We start from the raw sequence: 27649 nt of genomic DNA, 5'->3' as shown, positions 1-27649 counted from the left end.
GGAGTAGACGATATGTGACAGAGTATAGCTGGAGTTTTTTAAGGCGGTCAGCATAGGACATCTGCTTTAGGCCTGTGATTCTTTTATAGATATGGTAGATATAGGGATGGGGTCTGTGGAGAAGGGAGGAGGTTGGGGATGGGAGATGCTAGTGGCGGAAGGGATAGGTGGGGTTGAGGGTAGGAAAGATGAATTGGTGGGGAAAGATGTTGTTAATTTAGCTATGAAATGGATAAAGAAAGAGTTTACCTTCAGGCACTAAAATAACTAACAAATTACTTGTTTTTTTTTTTTTAGAATACCACAACCAAAATACACCAAACAAGGCAATGTAGAAGTACCATTCGTAACTTTTGCTGCATTCATTGAATATCACATTTCAAGGAGCGTGAAAGTATACCCAGATACCATCAGCCCCTCTCTGAGAAGTTAACTTTCAGAATGAGCTATTCTTCATCCAGCTGAATAAAAACAGATCTGGGAGCCCCGACATTGGTAAGTGGGAGATGTTGTCTTCCTATTCTTTTTATTCTACTGCTTTCTACCGACACTGACAAAGGGGAGAATCAAGTTAGAATTGTGGAAGGATTGTATCACTTTAATAACACACAAATCACTTATTAGCTCATCTGAGGATATGAAGAGGTGCACATCTGACAGAATGATATAAAGTTCCCTTGCATGAGTGGAATGCTAATGTGAGGGAGGAGAGGACTGTGGCAGACAAATGTTAAGGTCTACAACTATAAGACAAATAATGTGGGTTTCATTTTTACTGCTATATGGCTTCTCATATGTTTATTTGCTCCTTAGTGATGTGTTCTTGGGTAAGGGGACACCTTTCTCCACAAAAAAAGAAAAACGCTTTGGGGCTCCAAAGGGAGACATTTATAAATAGAATAAAAATTGCAAACCACATCCCAGCTGTTGTGTTCACAATGCTTATCCTGGTGACCTTCTTCACATGGAAATTCCTGTCATATCTTTGGGAAAATAAGAGATACAACAAAAGTGATAGATTAATGTAATAGAAGTCACCATGAGTTTAGTCAGGTATACCTCAAAGGAACAACTCTGGAAGTACATGCTTCAAATTCAGTAAGCATTGTTGGTAATGAATATATAACATAACATAACAGACAGTAGAGTGCTAACTGCATAAAGATATCCATCAAACTTTCAGGAGTATGCTTGGGCAGTAGAATGCCTAGGTCAGTTGATAGAGCATGAGACACTTAATCTCAGGGTTGTGGGATTGAGCCCCATGTTGGGTGTGTTTCCTTTTAGTGGAAACCAGCCACATTAAGCAAAACTCAGAACTCTCTCTCAGACATTAAGAAACTGAAAAAAAATGCATTTGACTAATCATCATTAACGGTATTTCACATTCCAGTGTCACTTGCAGTCTTTATCTGTCTGGTATCCACACCGCACAGATTTGCCGCTGTGATACCAAGCATGTCATTTATAAATACAGTAAAAATTGAAACCCTCATCTGTGCTACTCTCTTCCCTTGCATAGCTAGTTGTTTTTCACTTGTAAATTCATGTAAATCCTTGAACAATAAGACATATAACAAAGGCATTATATACCTTCCCTTTACAAAGCCAAACTGGAGAAGATCTAGTGTCTGTAAATTGCCAATGACCTTGTTGATTATTTCTGTGATAATTCATTCCACGGCTTTGTATATTAGACTTGTCAGTTTGATAAGCTTGTAGTTTCTGGGGGTCAGTTGATGGACCACCCTTGTGAAGAGGGATGACTGTTGCAGCCTTCCATTTACTTGATATGTGACCTTTTCTGAGGCTGTAGCTGAATAGTGCCTCAAGTGGTCATGACAGCCCCCAGACCCAGGTGTTTGTGTGTAACTTTCAAATGTCACATTGTAATAAGATTTAAAATAAAAAAATAATACATTTAAAAACTAATGGGGGTCTAAAACACAAAATCATGGATAGATTTTACATATCACTGCTACTTATTTAGAAAGTTACTAGAATAACAGAATTTATATTAAAGGGGCACTATCTCCTTTCTAAAATCAGTTGCTTGCTAGAGCATTTTGTTTACATTTTAGTGCAGTGTAAGTCACATGTTCACACAGAGGCAGGGTTTTCAGAGAAGCTTATTAGCATACTGATACTACAGGTCAGTAAGTCATGTACCAACTCCTTCGCTCAACGCTTTCTGGAATTCATAAACTCCAATGCCCTGGATCAACTTATCCACACCCCCACCAGGGGCAACAATATCCTAGATCTAGTCATTACCAACATGAGTGACCAGTATTCCACACCTGAAGTCAACGCCTCATTGGTACGATCCGACCATAAGCTAATTACCCTAGATAGCCACATCCTGCCCCCACCCCACCCCCCATTAAGGAAACCATGGTAAAAAAATTCTCCAAAGCCAATTTCATGCTTCTTAAGACAGAAGTGGTGAACTTCATGACACCCATGCAGATGGACAATACAGTTACGACTACTGAATCCTACACAATTGCACTTTATAAGCACTTACATGAGTGCATGGATCGTGCTATCCCAAACAGAATCAAGGCGCTATCCTCCAAAAAAAGGAAGCCAATCTGGTGGTCCCCTGCCATAAACAAACTGTACAACAGAAGGAAGAATCTGTTGCAAAAGAGAGTAAAATCCCATGAGTGGAGGAGCTCCCTGGTCAGCCTCAGTAAGAAGCTGCGATCCCTGATAAAATCATCCAAAGCTAGTTACGAAAACAAAATCACCACTGATTCTAAAGACAACCACAAAGCATTCTATAACTATGTCAAGAATCTCAATGGCAACACTCAGATCTGCTCTGAGTTACAGCACGATGGCACTAAATATACAGACCCAACTGATATTGCCAACATCCTGGCAGATAGGTCCAGTGCTAACTTTACCCCCCTCTCACCCCCTAAAGAGCCCATCTCTATACAGGAAGAATGCAAAGTTCCTGTAATCACGGCTGCACAGGTAAAAACCACAGTCTCCAAAGCCAAAAACACAGCATCCATGGGACCAGACAACATCCCAGGCTGCGTTCTACACAAACTACAGAATGAACTGGCACCCCACCTAAGTACCATGTTCAGTCATAGCCTCACCTCAGGCTTTGTGCCTGCTGAATGGCGCACAGTGACGGTTATCCCACTCCACAAGGGGGGAGCCACCATGGACCCCGGGAACTACCGCCACATTAGCCTGATGAGCCTGGTCTGCAAGGCCATGGAATGTATCATCATGGAACTTATAAACAAAGACATTGGTAATCTCCAAACTCTGGACCCCACCCAGTTTGGGTTTGTAAAAGGCAGATCATGTCTCCTAAACCTGATAGACTTCTTTGAAGCAGTCACCAAAGCCGTAGACAAGGGTAAGATGGTTCACACAGCCTATTTAGATCTTGCCAAGGCTTTCGACACCACCCCCACTCTAGAATTATAGATAAACTCACTAAACTAGGTATAAATCCCTGTGTCACAAGATGGGTTGCCAACTGGCTCACTGACAGAACCCACACTGTGAAAGTAGCAGACTCCAAATCCGACTTCAGACCAGTGACAAGTGGTGTACCACAGGGTTCATTTCTGGGTCCACTCCTGTTTGATATCTACTTCTCTGAAATACAGGCTAACACAGAAGGTCTTTGGCTAACAAAGTTTGCAGATGACTGCAAACTAGGAGCCATAATCGAAACTCCTAACAATGTGGACATCCTACAAAAGGGCCTCACTGAGACAGATGCCTGGTATCAAAGCCATGGCCTCAAGCTCAATGCCAAAAAGTGCATTGTCATCCCCTTTGGTAAAAACTCTGTACCCATGAACTACAACATAGGAGGTAGTATACTTAACACTGAAAGTGTGATAAGAGACCTTGGGACACAGGTGGACAGTAGTGTCTCCTTTGATAATCACATCGCCACAGTAGTCAGGAAATCCTTCTACATGGCGCTCCTCATCACAAAAGGTTTCTCATCCAGAAAAAAGAGGTCATTGTTCCCCTTTACTCATCACTCATTAGACCCATTATAGAGTACAACACCCCTTTTGATATGTACCTCACAAGGCATCTACAACAACTGGAAAGGCCGCAGAAATACCTCACAAAGAGGATTAATGGCCTCAAACAGATGCCCTATGCAGACCATCTCAAAAAACTCCAGCTTTACTCCATCGCATATCGCCTACTCAGATGTGATCTCTGCCTAACATACAAAGCTATGTCAAACCCAGAGGTGTTGGACATGCTCCACTTAAAGAAATCCCAATCCCTCTGAGCTACACACTCTAGGGACCTAAACCTTGTCACCACAATAAACAGAACATACCGGAGGGACAGATTCCTGTCCCAGAGACTTCCCATACTCTGGAATAAACTACCTATCTATAGCAAACAAAGCTCCTCGTTAGTGCTCTTCAAGAAAAATCTTGATGATTGGATGGGAAATAGGAAATTCACCCCGGGGATCACCTCTGTGGCTCTGCTCAACAGTGGCACAGGAAAATAATTTTCTTGGGTGGCAAAAGCCAGGGTACCTTTTTGGCTGGGCTTGTATAGGCCCCAGGGCCGATAGCCTAGTACCTACCTATGAACCTATGAACCTATGAAATTCAGTGGGGGAGGGAGACTTTACAGCATGTCCTTTTGTATTTTCCTTCCCACCCATAGGCTATTAGATTAGTTGAGTGACTGATTTAGCATCAGCCAGAAATGCTTTCTAGTCACACACACACTCACACTCAGATCTGTAGCCTTTGCAGCAGTGAAATGATATTTTCAGTTTGTGCTTGTTTTTTTCTAAAACTGATTATCCCAGCCTAAGCAATAGTATTTTTTTTGTTTGTTTTTGTATCATGCTTGCTGTTATATGCTTTTTCCCCTTCACTAATAATTATTTTTCATATTGTCAGCAATAGTGTTGCTTATTAGTGCATGTACTCATGCAGACATACATTTATAAGACAGTTTCCCTCATTTCACAGGACAGCATTGCTTTGGACAGTTGCATCTTGGAAACAAACCACTGAGATGCAAATGTCCTAAGATTCTACAAGAATAAAATATTTTAATGTTTCAATAAAAACATGTCAGACAACTTTGAAATTGAATTGTGTTACTGTACTAAAAGTATTTTCCCATTAGCTGACACCATTCGGGAATCACACGGTAACTGTCTGTATAATGCTGATTCCATCCAACTGAATTTATTTTCTTTTTCTTTCCTGCTTTGTGGTACAATGTTTGGATCTTTCACTCATTTCATGAACATCTGACTGCAGTAGTTACACTGGTTACCTTTTGAAAGTTGAGGCAAACGTAGTGTCTATATTTATCGATATTTTCCTATCTGTGTGCATAAGTATGTATGCAATACGTAATCTAAGTTTATATTCATGTGGTTTTAAAACCACAGCCTTGTTATGTCTTACTGACCGGCTTGCAATTCAAGGCATTCTTGAATGTCTGTTAAATGTGCATATGCTGGATATGTGATAATGTGTGTATTTTATTAAAACTCTCTATGTAGTGCACATAATTGTTTTAGTTGTGTACTTCACTGTTAATACTGGAATTCTCATAACTCTTCTCAAACTTTGCCTATTTGTGTCTCAGATGGCTGCATTGATAAGACCACTTACCCCCTTATCAAGATGGAATATACAGTGATTGTCTAATCTTATTAATATACAGTGATTAACTACACATATATATATATATATATATATATATATATATATATATATATATATATATATATATATATATATATATATACACACACATTGAAAATCTTCCACACAGAGAAGTTTCTTACACTGTTTTAATTTAAATAAATAAATACGTGTCATTATGTGTTTATCATATGTATTGCTTTGGTGGTTTAAAATGCATTTGCTACATTTTCTAAAGGATGTGAAGTCTGAACCACTAAAGTTTATTATTATTTAATGCTGTAATTCTCAATGATGTACCAGAAAATTGCCACTTTTTCAAGGAACAGATCAAAAATATTAGACAACATCAAGAACATTCTTTAAAATCACTGATAGGATTTATGTGCCCATTATAAATCAAAGTTTATTTGCTCAAGGATAATGAAGAAAGCCAAAAATAGTGTGGGGGTGCAAAGCTATGGTGAGAACACTTACTGTGATTGTATCTTTCTATGAACTTGCAATGAGCGTGCTTTGATCTTCTGCTTTTTATACTCATTTTCTTTTCATAGGTTCGTAGGTGTATTCTAGGTTAGTGACCATTAGGGCCCTTATAAGCCTAAAAGGTAAAAAATGCACAAACATAGATGAAGATAGTCCTCGTAAACCTAGCAACAATGAAAAGAAAAAGCACTGAAGAGCATGGCTAAAAATAAAAATCTTTAATGAGTCAACGCTTTCACGCCTACGAGGCATTTCTTCAGATCATGAATACAAAGTAATTATTCAAGCCTTTATATACAAATACAAAGTATCAATTAGACATCATCCACTTCATTTGGGTAATTGTTTGAATTTGATATATTTGGCTAGATGCACAGCTTGTCCATGTTTGTATGTAGGAAAGACTAACCATTCATTAAAGGAATGGATTCAGGAACACACGTATGAAATACAGACAAAACATGTTAGTATTTATGGCTCACTACACTCTTAGTTTTATGGTTTTACAATTGATGCCTAGTGATTTCTGATTAGGAGATGTTAAGAACAAAACGGAAATGAATGCGCTCAGATGGATGATTGTTTTACAAGCTGACAAAGGGTATGGTTTGAATGAGACTATACCTTTAAAACCTGTTTTAAAATTACATGATTTGTTTAAATGATGTCTAATTTATACTTTGTGTTTGTATATAAAGGCTTGAATAATTACTTTATATTCATGGTCTGAAGAAGTGCCTCATAGGCATGAAAGTGCTTACACATTAAAGATTTTTGTTTTTAGCTGTGCTGTTCAGTCCTTTTTCTTTCTCTTATAAGCTTAGCCATGCAACCCAATTGTGACCCACAAATTTTATTTATATAGGGGTGATTTACTGATTGCCTCTGTCCCTTAGAGACATAGGTGCCAGATTAGGGATGAATTTCAGATTACCCATCCATTGGTCCATGTCATGCTTAAAGAGGCTTTGGTGAAACTCCGTTTCACATGGATGGAATTCTCCGAGAAACATATCTGTCTCTCCAACATAGGTTGTCATAGTCAACAGTTAACAAAACATGATTATTCTGCTTGTATTTTACATCATTTGTCATGTCTCTTTTCTGAACTTTATAAACATGTATTTCTGTGCAGTAGTATCTTACAATTTCATTGGAAGTGGGAGGAGACATGCACTTCAGTATGTATATTTCATGCAAATAAAATATCCTGATTTTTGGCCTGATGTTCCTACTTTTCAGGTACCTTTGTCCAAACATTTAGTGTCTGCAGTTTGAGAAACAGATACTGGTTTAGAAAATTGGGCAAATTTTACTTCACACCCCAGAATATGCAGTACTAAACTCCGTCCCCACCTCCTGTCAGGCATGCCCTCCAATAGACTTCACACACCTACAATCACAAATGCAATAAATATTAAAATAAGGCAAAAGTAAATTGAGAATGAAAGCAATGTAGTGACATATGACCATAATATTCAAGCATTACTACAATCATTAAATAATTAATTAAACAGGAAGACTAAAAAATATTTTGCAAAAGGATGCACATTGTCAAAGAGTATACCCACAATATCCACTTGCTGCCCTACTGCACACTCAGTAAACCCCATTTGTGTTATTAGATCTAAACTTGCAACAATACCTTACACACAGACCCCCGGATTCCCAAAAGCTTGCACGGTGTGCAAGATCGGTGCAAGAGCTCAAGCAGGCAATATGTCTGCCGTGTGATCCAGGAACAGCCTGCAGGGGCGTGCACTAGAGCTCCTGCACTAATCCTGCATGGACAAAGCCCTTGTATGCAAATCACCCCATTTGCAGGAGAAATCCATGCAAATGAGGTGAATTTGCGATCCAGGAAGCTTGCAACCTTCCATGCAGGACAAGTGCAATCAGCAGAAATGTACTCGGTTAGTAATCGAGTACATTTCTGCAAAATCCAAAACGGAGCTATGACAGCCCCAAATAAAGGCTGCATATCATGTAGTAAGCATGCTAATGACAAAGTATAAGGCCATTGGCATTGCAAACAGTACAAGAATTAAAAAAAAATCAACTTTAATTCTTATTAGCCGATCTCGGCTGTTTAAGAGTAGGGCAGCGGCGCTCAAACGGGATCAAGATGAAAATAACAAAATGAACCTAAATTAAGCATCCTAACTAAAATCAGTATTCTGCCATGCAAGTCAATGGCAGACAGAAGACAACCTGGTCAGTGAGTAGTGGTTGCTAAGGGGGGAGGCTCAGTGTGAGACATGTAACTATGCATTAGCAAGCAATCCTATGCAAATGAGGGGAAAGATAGTGAATCCCAGTTTACCTCAGGATGTGAGTCAGGTCCCAACAGTGTAAGAGTAAAAATAGCTTGGTGCAAACCTAGGAGGTAGGTGACATCATGGGGGGGTGTCAGGCATACTGTAAGCGGACTGGACCCCTGTGGCTCGGGGTTGCTCCTAGCTCAGCACAGCTAAGCTAAGGTGTGTGTCTAAACCTGCCTAGCATTCTATACAAAGCCTAAGCAGGTGTATGCACCACGCACCGGGTTGTACAGGAAGAAAAAAGAGGTTAAATCAGGAAATAGCAGCAGTGTGCACAAGTGAGCAGTCTGTTTGCACGGCATGCCCCTGGGTTGAAACAGGAAGATAATAGGAAGGGAAAACAGCAGTAGGAAGGTAATCAAGGAGTACTAGCTTAGCTGGTAGATGAAATGTATCAGAACCAGCCAATTACACAGGCAGCAGACCAGCTCAGCCCAGAACACCACTATAAACTATGCAAACACCTACCCCTCTGGTTTTTCCCACACTCTACACCACCGGTGTAAACAAGTGGGGAACTTTTAACACTCACAACTGCAAAATGTTAGGGGCTGCAATAGCTACCATACAACAACTTGTGAAAGAGGCTGAGTGTGGTGAGGATGTGAATGCTGCCGAGCAACCCACAGTGAGGAGACGGAGAAGAGTGTCCAGACCCAGGGTAACCTACCAAGGGCTACATGAGCTGGAGATAGTGGAGCACTATATGGTGGACAGGGACCTCCTACAGCAAATTGTTGAGCTGTGCCGGCCATGCTTCACACACAGAACTAACAGAGGGGAACCCATCCCAATGGATACCAAGGTATGTGTAGGCCTAAGAATACTAGCTACAGGTACCTTCCAAAGGCCAAATGGGGATATGATGGGGATCTCACAGGCATCAGCATCCAGGGTACTCCACCAGTTCCTGGATGCCATGTCAGCACATGTTGGTGAGCACATATATTTCCCCAACGCCTATGAGACGTTGGCCAGCAATATGCAACTGTTCCACCAAATAGCAGAATAACCTGAGGTAGTGGGTGCATTAGACTGCACACACATATGCATCAAAGCACCACCTGATGAGCGGGGTAGGATCTACATCAACCGCAAGGGCTTCCCCTTCATCAACTGCCAGGTTGTGTGCAATGCCCAGGGCATAATAATGAATGTGTGTGCTGGCTGCCCTGGAAGCTATCAAGATTCCCACATCTGGTATCTGATGCAGCTGTACCAGAGATTTGCCAATGGGGACATCCCAGACGGTCACCTAGTTGGGAATGTTGGATATGCACTGGAGCCATGGCTGATGACACCCATCAGAAATGTACACACACCTGAATAAGAACTCCATAATGAGGCACATGCACAAACAAGAATCATAATAGAGCTTGTGCTTGGGATGCTCAAGTCATGGTTCTGGTGCCTGGACACATCCAGTGGAGCCTTGTGGTACTCACCAGCTACATGTACCCAAATTGTCCTTGTATGTGCCATACTACACAATATGATCCTGCAGAAACAGCTGCAGCAGGAAGAGCACGGGGCAGGGCCACACAGCCCCCACCATTGCCAAGGCATGCATGGGGACAGAGTGACTCAGAGGAGGAACAACCTGAGCCTGCTCCAGTAGGCAGAAGGAGGCGTGCCCAATATGCCCTGGCCTTGACAAAGAGGCAATGCATAGCACATACACTGACACGGGAGGGACCCTGGGAATAACACCTCTCTATGACTCTCACATACAGTAAAAGGGATGCCAAACATTACACTACCTGTGCCCAACCATGTGTAGGGAGTGTACTATGTGTATTCGACATAGGCAGCCCTGCAGCACCACCCTCAGTACTGGGACACCCACAAGATAAGTGACTCACACATGCCAGTCGGGGGGGGGGGGTCACATACCCAACAACAGTCACAGCCATCAGGACAGGTGTAGACAAACACAAACAAATGCTGTGCTATGGCCTCTGAATGAGGCCTATGGGCAACCCCTCTGGCCTACACAGACTGACTACAGCAGACCGGGTAGTGGGATGTCAGTTGTGAAGGCTAGGAAGTCAGACACTAATATGTAGGTAATTATAAGCTAAGATCTGTAGTACACTCGTATGGCTCTAGCCAGCGCGATAGGTAAGACTACAGACTGAAATGAAGTACCCGACATACCAGTACAGTCCTAGCAAATGTGTACAAGTGACAGGTGTGCCCCCCCCCAATCCTGTGTAGAAATAGTTGTGTGCCCCCCTGCTATGCAGAAATGTAGTAACAGTCAATGCCAAATGATCGATGGATACCCTGCAGAGACAGCATGGTACCTGTCAGTGTACAACACAGACATCAGCACTGCAGTACAAACTACCTGGACTTGACCCACACATGCAATACAGACGGCCATACTGGGCATGCTCATACACTTAGAGAAATGAAGGCAATGTAAGTCAACATACTGAAAGGTCACACTGGGCATGCTCACACACTTAAACACATGAAGGCCATGTCAAACACCAGTGGACCAGACATATCTGGCAGTCGCAGTTGTTAGTGCATACACTCGTCAGTATGCACCACTCATGTCTTGCACACACAGTGGATAGGAATACAGACATATATGTAAGGACAACACACTATAATAAGCCAAAGGTAGATGGACATAAATGTGTGGAAGAGGGTGACTGTGACAAGGAGCCATCCAGGCCTGGCCCTCCCAGCACACAGCCAAAGGGCCCCAAACACATGAGGTGCAGATGTCACTCACTGCAGATACTAGCCACCAGTATCTATCAGCAGTACAGACTATGTGGTGCACGTGCCAGCTGTGCAACATGACTGTACAAGGAAGTAGTTATCTAGCAACTGCATACACGTACTTGTGAAATATGACCCTGTGTGTGCCTACATGTGGTGTGTCAACCCCTAGATGAATGGGTAATGGCCCATGCACACACACTGCCCTCCCCATAGCCCTACTATGACAAGCCTGCTGAGGTCATCCAATGTGAAATACACCTTTGGGATAGTTGTGATCTAATAATCTCTGTGGCGTGTCCTGTAACTGCGTACTGCTGTAGTGTGATTAGATAAAAGTTCAAATTCCAGACTTGGCTACTGTGTGTTTGTGTGTGTGTCTGTCTGACTGTGTAGAGAGCAATGCTTTTTATGGTAGTCACACTCCCAACAATTTTAATGCACAACTTAGGCAAGGCTGCTGATGTTATCCACCTAAAAATACACCTCTGGGAAGATTGTAGCCTAGTAATCTCAATAGTGTCTCTTGTAACTGCATACTGCTGTCGTGTGATAAAGTAATTAATTAGGTGTACTAATCCCAGACATGGCAGCTATGTGTGTGGGTGCGTGTCTGTCTGACTGTGTAGAGAGCAATGCTTTTTAGGGTAGTCACACTCCCAACAATTTTAATGCACAACTTAGGCAAGGCTGCTGATGTCATTCACCTAGAAATACACCTCTGGGAAGATCACAGGCCAGTAATCTCAATAGCATGTCCTATAACTGCATACCACTGTAGTGGGATAAACTAGTTAGGTAAGAGTTATATTCCCAGACATGGCAATTGTGTGTGTGTCTGTTTCTCTGTGTAGAGAACAATGCCTTTTTAGGCTAGCCACACTCCCCACAATCCAAATGCTCAACCTTTGCAAGGCAGCTGATGTCATCCACCTAGTAATACACCTCTGGGAAGCTATAGCCCAGTAATCTCTGTAGCATGTCCTGTATCTGTGTCCTGCTGTAGTGTGATAAACTACATAGGTAGGTGTTCTATTCCCTGACATGGCAAGTGTGGGTTTATGTGTTTGTGTTCCTTTGTCAGTGTTGGGAGCAATGCTTTTGAGTCCATTCACAAACACTACAACCTCCAATGGTCTACTTTGACAAGTGTGTCAATATCATCAACTGTGAAATACACCTTTGGGGAAGTGATAGGCCAGTAATCTCCAAGGTGCGTGCCGTAATTGTGTACTGCTGTAGTGTGATAAACTAGTTAAGTAGGAGTTCTAACCCCAGCCTTAGCAACTGTGTGTCTGTCTAACTCTGTGTAAAAAGCAATGCTTTTTAGGGTAGGCACACCCCCTAAAATTTAAATGCTCTACCTTGGTAAGGCTGCTTGATGTCATCCACCCCAAAATACACTTCTGGGAAAGTTGCAGCCCAGTAATCTCCGTAGTGTGTGCCATAATTGCATACTGCTGTAGTGTGATTCAGAACTCTTGTAGAGTTCTATACCCACCCATGGCAGTTCTGGATGTTTTTTGTGTGTTCCACTGTCTGTGTAGGAAGCAATGCATTTTAGGCTAGTTACACTCAGTACATGTCAAATGCCCTAGTTTGGCAATCCAGCTGATGTCAGCCAATGTGATATACACCTTTGGGGGAGGAATACTGCAGTAATCACTGTGGCATGTACCATAACTGTGTAGTGCTGTAGTGTAATAAGCTAGGTAGGAGTTCTACTCCCAGACATGAAAGGTGTGCGTGTGTGTTTGTACCTCGTATCCTGTGTGGAGAAGGGTGTGTGTGTGTGAGACACCTGGGCCCAATGTGCAGCGGGTTTTGCAATTTTCTTATATGGTGGCCCTAGTACATATCAGAATGTCCACTATACAGGGAAAACAGCTGTGAAATAGCAGAGAGGCTGGAGTGCATATCCATACCCATATATGTGACATCAAAGCCAGGCAATCACAGTTAGCAACCCCAGTATTACCCAGAGCACACTCTCAACCCATGTCTCATACACACACACACACATATGACGAGGCAACAGCCAAGATGTGTGTAGTACACTACATATTGGCGACTGATAGTAACTATGGTGTGAATGCAGTGGCCTACAGAAGCCATGGCACCTGGTCCATCAGTACAATAGGCACATAATTGCAGACAGTGCGCCTTCAGTATGTTTCCCATTGGATACCTGCAACAACTGTGGTTCCATCAAATGTGATCCACAAATGACATACTATGCCTTACACACATGCCCTGTATGGACAGATGCCACTGACACCAGGGAATACCTGTAGCATGCTATCAATGTAGGTGCAGGGTCAGCCTGCTGTCCATTACCTGCCCCCACCTCATGAGGGCGAGACTGTCACATCTGATGATAACATTCTGTGTACACAACATGGGCCAGACAAACCAGGTACACTTCCACATGCCACTGTACATGAATGTGGGATGTGTGCACATCCCAAACACCATCCATGTCATGGCATATAGAACACATACATGCCAAGTATTGCACAGCACTGGCCACACACAATAGTAACCCAGGTGACTGGATGGTGAATACTATACCCACCTGTGTGGTCCATTCCAGACACTACACCCCTTAACCATAATGCAGATCATTCACATGTGGCCTGATGCCAAGATATACCCCTCACCTAGCCTTGTACAGCCGTCTGGCACTGTCAACCACTACACACCCGTGAAGCAATGCACACATGCATGCCAGTACTAGCACCCTGTGTCTGTGTGTGTGTGTGTGTGTGTGTGGTGTATGATGCTTCCGACCACATTCACACCCAGTACTACCCCCATTGGCATACTGAAGCATGCCTTCAAATGTCAGACACTGTCACATACCCTTTGACCATAGAACCCCAGGATAACCCCTGTGGGCCAATTGATACCTATGCATTACGTATTGTGACAAAGTAACTGGTTAGGAAGTGTATTCATTACCCTGCCAAGTGTGGCAATGTGTATGAGTCCCGTATATAGAGTGGCTGTGTTGACACTGACACCTGTTCATGTGGACAGGCTCATGTACTACACCTACTGTATCGCAACAGTGTTGCAGATGTCACTCACCAGCACATACACATCTGAACAGCTCACCAACATGTAAGCTATGTGGCTCATGCAATAACTGCATACACATGTGATAGCTATGCATAGTCAGTCAGGTGTTTGAAACCCCATACTGGTAGGTGTGTGACACAAACATGCTTAGGTTTTACTCACCCACACCTTCCCTGACATACTTTGCCTCTGTCTGTCCCGCCCACACCCTCTCTGGTGGATGTGGGATGTACATCTGCTTTGCTAGGCAGCAGTTTGTGTTTTGTAAGTGATGGTCATGATCAGCTGATGGCCTCTGCACCAATTGCAGTCCTCCAGCTGAGTGCATGTGGAACAGCTGTGGTAACAGTTCCATTGCCAGTTGCATGGAAACACACTCCAATATCTAGGAACATCATTTTGGTGTTAGCCCTTTACATCCACTGTGGGAAGGAACTAGATCTGTCGTTTGGCAAACACCATCTCAGATGAATTGAGGATTTACCTCTAACAACTTACACTGTGGAAACAGGGCAACACACAGGAGGGGGATGTGCCTGACCTTGACTACAGACTGTAAGTGCTGCTATACTGCATGTGGAGTAATGTTGGTTTAACAGTCTGTGTGTGGATATGGCTGTCCTACATGTTGTAATACCTGCCATGTCAGTACTATGTTTATGAGGAATCCGTATCTGCAGGGTCGTCTGCAGACTGGGCAGTGTGTTGTGCCCTTGGTGTCATGTGTTACCCACAGAGCACATATCTGTGAACTGCAGAAGGTAGTGTGATGATTGCAGTCTGTAGATGGTGAAAGCCATGACGGTTACTGATTTCATATCCCTCATAGGACACATGTTGCAACAAACCTGTTACGACAGTACATGTATGAGGTTATCACAGCAACATGTCAATATTGGCCCTGTGTATGTGCTTCCAGCCACAACTCTGTCAACCTCTGTACATATGTCATGCATTAAGAGGTGCATATGTGCTGTACACCATCATTAGTGTCATCATATCTGATAGCAAGCCGGGGAGATATCAGACTGCTACACATTATGTACAGTACAGGTAATATTTGTTGACATTACCAGGACATTCTGTGGACGTTTGTACAGTACTGAGGTCTGTGTAACTATGGTGAATGTCAACAGTGTGTGTATTGTGAACATGTTCTTTAGCCTGTATACAGACTGTGGTAGATGTCATTGTTATAGGTCCCGTCCGATCTGATGTTACATGCTGCTTCACTGCATGTTTCTGTATTGGTTTGCATGTTTGTAGGGCCATACACACACATGTCCCATACCACAGACAGACAGCAGACCACACCATGTAGCAGCCCAGTATATGTAGGGTTAGTCTGTGAGTGGCACATATGAGGATGGTGTTGAACAGATAGCCCATCTACTGTAATTTTATGCTAGCTTACCATATGTGGCTGTGTTCACATTGGATGTGGTTATGCACCTTCACACAGGTGTATCTTACCCTGTGGTGTGACATGCCTGCAGAGCCTGCTATATATGCAGGTACATGTGCATTCCCCATAGGAGATGTTGGCCAGTGTTGAGCCAGTCTGCCTGTAGCCTGCACAGTTCATTGTTACATGTCTAGCAGCTTAGTATACTTATCAATTGAGATGTCATGAGGAGATACTTGCCGGATGTATTGCTGCCGGGTCTCCCTTAACAGTCATGTATGTCAGACAGACCAGTGGGATGCTGTAGAGATGTATGTCACTATCTAATGGGTAGTATGTGGCCATGACATCCCTGTAACAGTGGTTATTATGTGTCAGGCCAGACAGGGGTGTGTGAATGCATAACCTATGGTGGCATATGTATACCAGTCGTTATGTGTTATACCCATCTACATGGCTGTTAACATCCATATTGTCATGCATGGTACACATGTTTAGCACTAAGGGGTTCTGTGTATACCTCCAGACTGTAAAGAGTGTTTCAGAATGTCCACATATATTAGCCAATATCTGTGCTGCAGTCCACGAGGGCATTACGTGCTAGCAGTGGTACTTTACCAGGCTTTCCTTAGGATGTCTGTCAGTAGCCAATGGCACACATGTGGAAAGCAGATGTGACCTCCCACACACACCATGTCTGTGAAGACAATCCCAATTACAATAGCAACAGTCTACCAATATACCTGCTATACATACCTGACATCCACTTGCACTAAGACGTTGGGACTATAGGTGCTGGGGTAGGTCTACACTCCATGTCCATGACATATGGTGAGAACATCTGTACATATAATCATCTATACATATATATATATATATATATATATATATATATATATATATATATAATTACATATATACATATCAACATATATAGATGGGTATGTATATGTACATAGATATATATATACACACCCAGATATATACATATACAGAGCAAATATATGTCTACACATATACAGATAGTGATACTTATGCACATAAATGTAGGGATATCTACAGATATATCGACAGTAGTAGGTATATTGGTAAAGATATGTATGCACATATAGTCATAGATATCTATATCTATATATATATATATATATATATATATATATATATATATATATATATACCAACATAACTAGGCATATCTGTACACATAGGATGTGCATACATATATAGCTATATACACATATCTATATGTACATATATGTATACCTATATATACACATATGTATAGATACATATATGTATAGATATGTACACATATGTACATACGAAGAGGTTTACCATGGCCATACATATGTAGCACTATACAGATGTGTATACAGACATATGTATGTGTATACCTGTGTATGTACATGTAGGCATCTATACACCTATATGTATACAACCATATACCTGTCTTCAGTAAACATCATGGTTGCATATACCCTCCCACGTGTTTCCCACCATATGTATCTGCTATGTTTACATTATGATAAAACAACATATGTGATGCAACAGTCATATTAATGACGAGGACTACACAATGTAGGACATGAAGGCAAGTGTTCAATACCACTCATTTTGGGTAATGACAGCTATACTGGTAACACAACAGCTGTCCCCACAGTGGTCATGGCGTAGTGGTCAAGTGCTGTGACTTCAGTGTAAAGGGCTCTGAGTTCATGACCTGTAAGGACTGCTCATTTTCTTGCTGGCCAGAACAAGGTCTGTTGGATACAAAGTGGTTAAGGCAGTGTTTGTGCAATGTAGGCCACACACGTCAGTATCTCGACATTGCTAGGTAGGGGTCTACTCCCAGTGTTGGCAAGTAACAGAGTGCATGTATGTGGATGGGTCTACATCAGGTTGCAGAGTATACTCACCTCAGCGGGCCACCTGTCGATGTGGCACAGGCAATACCCGGTATAGTAACCTGTGAAATGTGTTCGACTGTACCCCAGATACATCACTGCCATGGTGTCAGCACAGTGACATACCGTGTTGTGCAATATGACTGCAGACCATCCTCATGCTGACACATGTACACCTACAACACACTTGCATATCAGTTTAGAGACCACAACAAAGCGGTGTTACTAACAGCTAGAAGGCATCATTGCTGGATGGCTACACTACCTGCAAATTATGCCTCACACTCTATACCCTACAACATGTTGTACTGCAGGACTGTGGTACACTGAGGTACACTCACCCTGTGCCTCAGAACCATATCAGCCTGTCCCTGTATCGATGGTATGGATGTCAGGGATGGGACACAGGTATCATCATATGCACAGGGCATCCTCATGCTGGCACATGTACACCTACAACACACCTGCATAGCAGTTTAGAGACCACAACAAAACAGTGTTACTAACAGCTAGAAGGCATCATTGCTGGATGGTTACACTACCTACCAATTATGCCTCATGCTCTACACCCTACAACACGTTACACTGTAGGACTGTGGTACACTGGTGTACACTCACACTGTGCATCAAAACCATATAAGCCTGTCCCTGTATCAATGGTATGGATGACAGGGATGGGGCACAGGTATCATCATATGCACAGGGCATCCTCATGTTAACACATGTACACCTACAACACACCTGCATATCAGTTTAGAGACCATGACTAAGCAGTGTTACTAACAGCTAGAAGGCATCATTGTTGGATGGCTACACTACCTGCCAATTATGCCTCACACTCTACACCCTACAACATGTTACACTGCAAGACTGTGGTACACTGGTGCATGCTCACCCTGTGCATCAAAACCATATCAGCCTGTCCCTGTATCGATGGTATGGATGACAGGGATGGGGCACAGGTATAATATGCACAGGGCATCCTTGTGCTGACACATGCACACTGACAACATACCAGCATAGCAGTTTGGAGATCTCAACCAAGCAGTGTTACTAACAGTTAGAAAGAATCATTGCTGGACGGCTACACTACCTGCCAATTATGCCTCACACTCTACACCCTACAACATGTTACAGTGCAGGACTTTGGTACACTGGTGTACAGACACCATGTGCATCAGAACCACATCAGTCTGTCCCTGCATTGATGGTATGGATGACAGGGATGGGGCACAGGTATCGTCATATGCACAGGGTGTGGTGTTGATCTGGCAGAGGCAGAGGGTGGATCATACATTTGACACCATGTGTGTGGATGAGGGGTGTATTCTGGGGAGCTGGCTGAGCTGATGTGGTGTGTGTAGGTATGAGGTGCCCTAGGTGTGTTTGCATAATGTGTGGGTATGCATGCACACAGTTCTGCCTTGTGGCTGCCCTACATAGGTGTTTATGGAAAGCTGCAGACCATACCTGGCAGGGTGTGCAGTTCACTGCCTCTGGCCACGGACATGTGGACTGTGCCTGCCAGGGGTTCTGCGAGCATGTGCAGGTACAGGCATTGAAGTGCTTCTTTCACCTGCTGATGACATTTTTCCGCTGGTACCACATCCCTTCTGGGACTGGCCAGGACCACGTGCACGTGGCCTGCTGTGGTGTGGACAGCACACCCCCCACACTGCTGAGGCTGCTACTGCCACTACGGGTGCCCCTTGGTGTCCTAGCATGCCCTCGCTGAGTGCCAGCTGTTGGTGTTGCTGGGTCACATCCACACTGGTGTCGCCACATCCCCACCACATGTCAAAGCATGGACACACCACGGCTGATGAGGGGCATCAGCTCATCATGCCATCTATCCACTTGCTCATTAGAAGCATGGATGACCACTTCACAGAGGTTGTCACCTACAGTAGCAAGTGTAGCCCTCTGCAGCCTAAGGCCCTTTCTAGTGTAACACTCAATACGTGCCTGCTCCGCCATTACAGCCTGGAACATGTGTCTGCTGGTTGTAGCTGTGTTGCCTATGCCAGGGGCATGATGTCCAGCAGCCCTACTATGAGCACCCTGGGATATCCACCTATGTGGCAGCCTGCCAGACATCAGGCTATGCCTGCTGTGACTGAACACAGTAGGCATGGTTACCACACTTTCCCGTGCACTGCCACTGAATGCCAGCTGTCCCTCTGCTATGGCCACTGGTGCTGGGGTGTGTATAGGCACTGTAACTGTGTGCAGAGGTGGGGTGGCTAAAAGGGGGATGTCAAATGTTCGCGCAGTGTCGCCCCCTGACAACCCCACCTGTGCCTCACCATTATCATCATCATCAGCGTCTGTATGGACAGCTACATCAGATTGGGTGCAGGAGGGACCCTGCCTCACCTCACCATCTATAGGGGAAAACAATAACTGCACTTTAAAACCTGCACAGCATTGCTTAACAGTAGACACACACACACACATATATCCCCATACCACCTACGTATCCTTGCCTTTACAGACAGCCCCATGTATATGTCCATGTGTTACCCCATCCTGCATCACACTTGTTAACATGCACACATTGCTACCACTCATTAACATCACAGTCCTCTAAATGCCACACAGGCAGCCACAACACAAGGTCTGTTGTTACATTACCTGCCTGACCTGTGTGTAGTGGAGTAACATGGCCTCAATGCTGTCATTCAGAATGCACCCTCTGTATGGCTGGAAGGATGTACATGGCCCCTATATGTGTGGGCTACTATGTTGTAGTCATAATAGCTCCCACTCATGAGTCATGTGCATGTAATGCTAAAGACATGCCGGTTATGCTGCTCCGTCGGCCTATCAAGTATCAGCTGTAATATGTGGATACACTCCCTGGTGTTGACTATTACTCCCCCAATGCATCTGTAGAGTTGTATACATGGGCTGTAGGTGACCTCTCCTCTGACAGCAACATTAAGTGTGTACCTGGGGTTTACCTTCCCCCTGGATGCCTGATCCATGCTACAGGCCATATTTTACTATTTGCTGTCCTGTGAGTACATGACAGGTATTCCTGGTGTGCAATGTGGCACTCCATGTCCATGTACTGCATGGTCCCAAAGGGGGTTACAGCCATATAAACACCCCATAATCATACATGTGCATACATGGCCACACACACAAACGCACACATGCACACACGCATCATACATGCATCTACCTCCCACCACTTCACCTGAGTGACCATGCAGGTGAACTAACTAACCACTAGGACACACACACACACACACACACACACACACACACACACACACACACACACACACACACACACACACACATACAGGTGAGGTTGCACAATGATCGTACACACAGTCCTCCAATTACCCATCTGCCAACATGCAGAACATATGGTACAGAACAGCATGCAGTTCAGCTATACTCACTCCATGCTAGCAGTGGTATACATGTGTATGATGCATGTGCTGTGACTAGGTGATGCCCCTTCCCCTGGATACCACTGCACCCATGTACACATTATTGCTGTGCACCTGTTCTGCACCCTACCATGTACTGTGCACCACAACTCATAGGTGTACAACTCATTGCGGAATGTGTAGTACCATGTCAGTTATGCCATCTGTACCTCTCAGAGCCCCTATGTGTTTCAGCAGCACATACCTGGGATGATATGTGGACTGCTGTCATTGGTGAATCCAGGATGCCTAATTTACAGCTGTCAACATCAACAGACCATGTATGGCCACTACAGAAATGCTTACACTGACAACTATCAGAGCATACCGTGGCTATGGGTGGTGTACACACCTTTATTGCTCTTACATACACATCTGTGATCTGGCATGGGATCACAGCACTGCAGCTCTTAGCTGTAGACACACCCGGTATATAGCATATGTCCTGTACTTTCACATGCAGTGTCTACAGATTGTGTTAGGTGAGTGGCTGCTGACTACAATGCATACACACCATGTGGGAATATGTGTGCACACCCTTATCATGATGGTTTATCGCACCTCTTGTTGTGTGTACTACAGCAGTCACTGCTCCTGGCAGAGGTATACCAGTGTTGGCCATCTGCATTTGCCAGTGTATGTTCAGTCTGCCCTACACATGTCCCCCTATTCTGCATGATTGCAAGGTCTACTCATGTGCACATCCCATGGTGTTCACACCCTGCCGTCACTATTGCTGTGTAGGTAGGGTTACAGCTGCCACAGGTCCTGAACCTGACTATGTGCAGATAGAGCCATTCCTACCATCCTTAGAATCTCTGCTGCAGTGCACTGGTGTGTCATGCTGAGACCTCTCCCTTCAGCTTTTATACAGATGCATGACAAGTAAGCCCTACACATGTGTGTCACTTTGCAGTGTCCCTTACACTGGACACCACATGTTTCAGCCTAAACCCAGCTGATAATGCGGACTACTGTAATGCCTTATGCCATAGTGTATCTCTGCAGCTGTTGCCATTGTCCTACAGGTATATACACTGGTGTTACACTGTATTTGGGTGTTGTTCAGAACATGTCACTATTGTAGGCCATGTCTACCACCAGTATGTTACTCCCTGTGGACACATTCCACAATGACAGGATGTTAGTTATCATGCAGGTGTCTGACATACCCTTCCAATACCCCATCATGGTCACCCCTGTGAGACCGTGCATTTCACAGCAACAATACATGCACATGTATAGCATGCATTCAAGGTAGGTGTGTTAGATGTGTGCATGGACTATACCATCACCATTACATGCCCAGTGTGTTGGCAAGCATCTACATAAAACATACTCACCAGCTACAGGCTGCTGCCTTGTTGTTAACCCGGAGGGACCTACATAAGAGGGTGAGAGATGCAATGTCAGTAGCCACACCTGTGGCAGTGCTACAGGGTAGGTGCAGTATTACCATACATCAACGGTACATTCCCACGATACTACCACATCTGGACATTTGTTTATCACTACAATGCAGCAACACAATATATCTATAACATGTCAGATATGCATGATCTACGTGTACCAATGCAGATATTTACACAACAGTGGTCTACTGATGTGCCCTGTGTCCTTACCTGCATGGTCCTCGGCTGTTGTGTGGGTGACACCCACCTCCACGCAGGAGTCCAGTGGTTGTTGGCTGTCCAGATAGGTAAGTGCCACGAGGTTGGCCAGGAGGTCCTCCACTCATGTTGGGGGAGGATGGATGGCATGCCCCCCCTGTGACAAGGTGATCCCCCAGACTGCAGCAGCACGCCGACAGGCATTGCAAAGCAGGTCAGTACAATGATGCCGGACCTGCCCATAACTGCGGTTGTGCAGTCCGACATCATTGACCCTGTGGACTAGGTTGTTCCACAGGGCAGTCTGCTCCTGCTGCTCATGTGTGTGCCTGACAAACAGCAGTGGATAGTGCTGGATCATGTTTGCTATCAACACTTCATTCTCCACATGGGAATAGGTGGGCAACTGTGCATGTGCCATACTGGCTGAAAGACATAAAGATGGAAACAGGTCTGAGCAACTCATATGGCAAGGTTTCACAAAATGTAGTCCACAGCAGAAGGAAGGTAAATGAAAATCCAGTAGATGAAATTCAATGAACAAATTTATTGGATAAAAACCACACAGTAACAAATCCCTCAAGCGCTTTCGCTCATTGCAATACTGAGCTTTATCAAGATGAACACCATGTAACAACTGCTCCTATTTAAATACTAAAAAATCATGTGATCAATTAAGTTAAAAAACTAATTGATAAAATATCACTTGCAAGTGCTTGGTATTAAAAGGGCTACATGTAAAACTAGTTAAATAGCCTTGTCATAATATTTCTCATATACATAAAGGCTCGAAACATAAACTTCTTGCTAAACATTGTTCAACAACAATAAAACATTAAATGAATCATATTGCGATCAAGATAATAAATGCTAATGAATACTAAATAAGTATAAAGAAAAAAATAAATAAATAAATAAAAAATAATGAATAAATATAAAAAATCAAAATAATAAAAAATGTATGAGTCAATTCTTTGGGAGTGTATTAAGTATGTGAATATACCAATTTTATGTTGTGTTATTATAATTTGGCTCTTCTTAATTTCAAAACACTGCTCAAGTTCATGTTGTCATTAAGCCCTGGCCATCTTGGTGCAAACGTTTCTAACTTACTGGTAGAACTTATGGAAATCGTGTTAAGTAACAATTTCCTTTGTTTCAATGGTGAAATTTATAAACAAAAGATGGGTGTGGCGATGGGTGCTCCATGTGCTTCTACCTACGCGAACATTGTACTGCACAAATGGGAGCAGACTTTTATATTTGCGACGGCATAGGCGAAGCATATCAAACATTATGTTAGGTACCTGGACGACATATGCCTTTTATGGTGCGGAACAACAGAAGAGTTTTTGAATTTCATTGGTTACATCAACTCTACCACCTCATTTTTGGTTTTCAGACATTCTGTCAGTGACCAAAGTTTAAATTATTTGGACATTACCCTGTTCAAAGACACTATCAACAACAGGTTTGGTTCAAAGGTATTTAGGAAACCAACATATTCCATCTCATACCTGCACTTTGAGAGCAGCCACCCTTTTTATCAAAAGAAAGGGATTGTTAAAGGGCAGCTCATACGTGCATCCAGAATGACCAGTACTACAAAAAATTTTTTAGAAGAGGTGAACTTCTTGAAAGAGAGGTTTTACGAAAGAGGTTATCCTGTCACATTGGTCAACACTCTGGCCTTAGAAGTATGTACGCATAGGGAAGATAGATATCCACCTTTATTAGGGTCTACCACCACATTAGTAGATGAGCTGAATACCAACCCCCAAAAGTTTGAGCAAAATGTATACACACACACTTTTTCCAGTAATTCTAGGTTAATAGAGGAAGCAGTACTAAGGTTTTGGCCCGTACTTTCATTACATGAAGGATTAACAGAGATGGTTTCAAAGCAACCCAAATTTGTTAGGCGAAGGGACACTAATTTGAAAGAATTGTTTGAAAGAAAGCATACAACATAAACTGTTAACATTAGACGCAAGAAAGGAACATTTAAGTGTGGAATGTGTAAACAGTGCCCAAACATTTTCATTGGTGACACTTTACATATTCCATCAAGGAAATTTATATGTCAGGCAAGTGGGTATTTTAATTGCAACACGAAATATGTTGTTTATTTAGGTTTTTGTTTAAAATGCCAAAGTTTCTATGTAGGGAAAACAGAAAGGACATTAAAAAGAAGAATTTATGAACATTTATATGACATCACAAAGAAGAAGGAATCTAATGCTTTTTATAAGCATTCATTGTCCTGTCCCAACATGGAGCTTAGGTTTATTGTTTTAGAGCAGCTTACACCGGATGGTAGAGGGGGTGATTGGGAGAGTAAACTGGAATATAAAGAGCTTATATGGCAACTAAGGTTGGAAGCTGCAAAATGGCCAGGGCTTAATGACAACATGAACTTGAGCAGTGTTTTGAAATTAAGAAGAGCCAAATTATAATAACACAACATAAAATTGGTATATTCACATACTTAATACACTCCCAAAGAATTGATTCATACATTTTTTATTATTTTGATTTTTTATATTTATTCATTATTTTTTATTTATTTTTTTTTTCTTTATACTTATTTAGTATTCATTAGCATTTATTATCTTGATCGCAATATGATTCATTTAATGTTTTATTGTTGTTGAACAATGTTTAGAAAGAAGTTTATGTTTCGAGCCTTTATGTATATGAGAAATATTATGACAAGGCTATTTAACTAGTTTTACATGTAGCCCTTTTAATACCAAGCACTTGCAGGTGATATTTTATCAATTAGTTTTTTAACTTAATTGATCACATGATTTTTTAGTATTTAAATAGGAGCAGTTGTTACATGGTGTTCATCTTGATAAAGCTCAGTATTGCACTGAGCGAAAGCGCTTGAGGGATTTGTTACTGTGTGGTTTTTATCCAATAAATTTGTTTGTTGAATTTCATCTACTGGATTTTCATTTACCTTCCTTCTACTGTGGACTACATTTTTTGGTTTCTTGGCTTCAGTTGGTCATTTGTGTTCACTTTCATATGGCAAGGTTACCACAGTTCATAATACACATCTCTGTCACCACCCCCCCCAACCATATCAGCTTCAACAAACTGTACACACAACTCATTAGGTATGGCTACAGCTTACCTACCAGTTGGACAGATATTGTATTGTACCACACCTTCTGCTATGTGATTGTAGCCATGTCCCCTGTGTAGACATTATCATTGCTGGCCTGTTACAGACTATTCACCTGCATGCCATTGTCAGGGCCACTATGGTTGCATATATGCCAGTGGTATGGCTGCTCTGTGATTGCTGCACATCTGACATTTTGTGTTATTTGGGATATTTATGCATGCTGTTGGACATGTACCCAGGATTGTGTAGACTATTACTACCAACATATGTTCTATAACAGTGACACAATAACATGTATATGTTCTATTGGCCAGTAGATCCACCTCTCCAAACCCATCTACCCATGATACCTGGTCATATCACATTTGTGTCCCAACCTGGGGCTTCCGCATGTACTGTTCCAGCAATACCATCAGGTGGAACCACCCAAGGGATGTTGCCCCCCCCCAGGGCACACACAGACAAGTTCCTGTCCCCTGAGCTCAGGTCTAGGGTCTGTTCCATACCAGGCTCCACAGACACATGAGGGATGTGCTACATCAGTCTGAGGCACACAGTATACATTCACAGGGCAAACACGCTCCTCCTGCTCAGCCTCCAGACCAGGCACCTTCAAGATGTGGAATGCTGTTGTGAATAGCAGTGGATGGGAGGCTTGTTCCCATTGTGCCCATATCAGGGCCCATGGGGCATCCACATCACATACCACACACACCATCCACAGTGTTTACCCACCACATGTGTCACATACCACCCCTGCAGACTGTCCTCTATATCTACCAATCCTGACCACCTAAACATGTGTACCTGCCATACTTCCCCATATTCCCATTGGATACTTCACAGATGGGTGGAATGTGGTGCCAACGGACTAACATGTGACATACCTGTTCATGGTGCACACATTGCCAGCTGTTGATATCTGTGTGTATTGCCATATGTGCTGGTGCCTCACACATAGCATGCATCACTGTGGTAGCAATATAGGGGATATGTCTTTACATACATATATGTTTGTGTGTGTGTTTGTATATATGTAGACATGTGCATATAGGTATATATCTATATATGTATAGATATATGTGATGTATATATGTGCACATATATATGTCCACACATGGGTATATGCATATATATATTTTTTCTGGACATACATGCTGATATACATGCATATCTTCAAATATTATATATGTGACATATGTACACATATGCATACCTATATGTGGGGTACATTCAGAGGGTCTATATTAGATAAACAAAAGTTTATCTTACCGAATGCTAACATGAGCAAAAATCCTGGAACCCGAAACTGGAATTGTGAGATCGCAGTACAGTGAAAATGGGAATATTTGCCCTTTCCTCACTGTAGTGTGATCTCGGAGTTGGAATATATATTTAGCGGGAGGTGTGGGGGGGGTGCAGCCCCCCACAATTGCAGTTTCGAGTTCCGGGGTTTTCGATAATGTCAGCATTTGGTAAGATAAACTTTCAATTATCTGATATAGACTCCATTCAGACATCAGCTCCACACTCTCACAACACCTTCCTGCACAGCTGCACTGTTCTGCCTTGCTGCAACACAGACAGGTGCCACATATGGACACGGCCTGACATTAGTGGGGTATATGTAGGAGCCAATTGCAGGTAACCCTATTACACACCTATGGCATTCTGGCATGCTACATTATAGATTCACCTGAGTATCCTGTCAGTGGTGGGCCCTGGCTCCCACATGTCCATCATAATGGCATTACTTCCACCACTAGCTATTGGCCATGTAATATACATACTTCCCATTACACAACACCCTCTATGATGGGTTACATCTTGTCTGTCAGTG

The sequence above is a fragment of the Protopterus annectens genome, chromosome 8.part0 (assembly GCF_019279795.1).
Source record: "Protopterus annectens isolate FY-2018-M chromosome 8.part0, PAN1.0, whole genome shotgun sequence".
Classification (NCBI taxonomy): Eukaryota; Metazoa; Chordata; order Ceratodontiformes; family Protopteridae; genus Protopterus; species Protopterus annectens.
Note: the sequence above shows the minus strand (reverse complement) of the source record.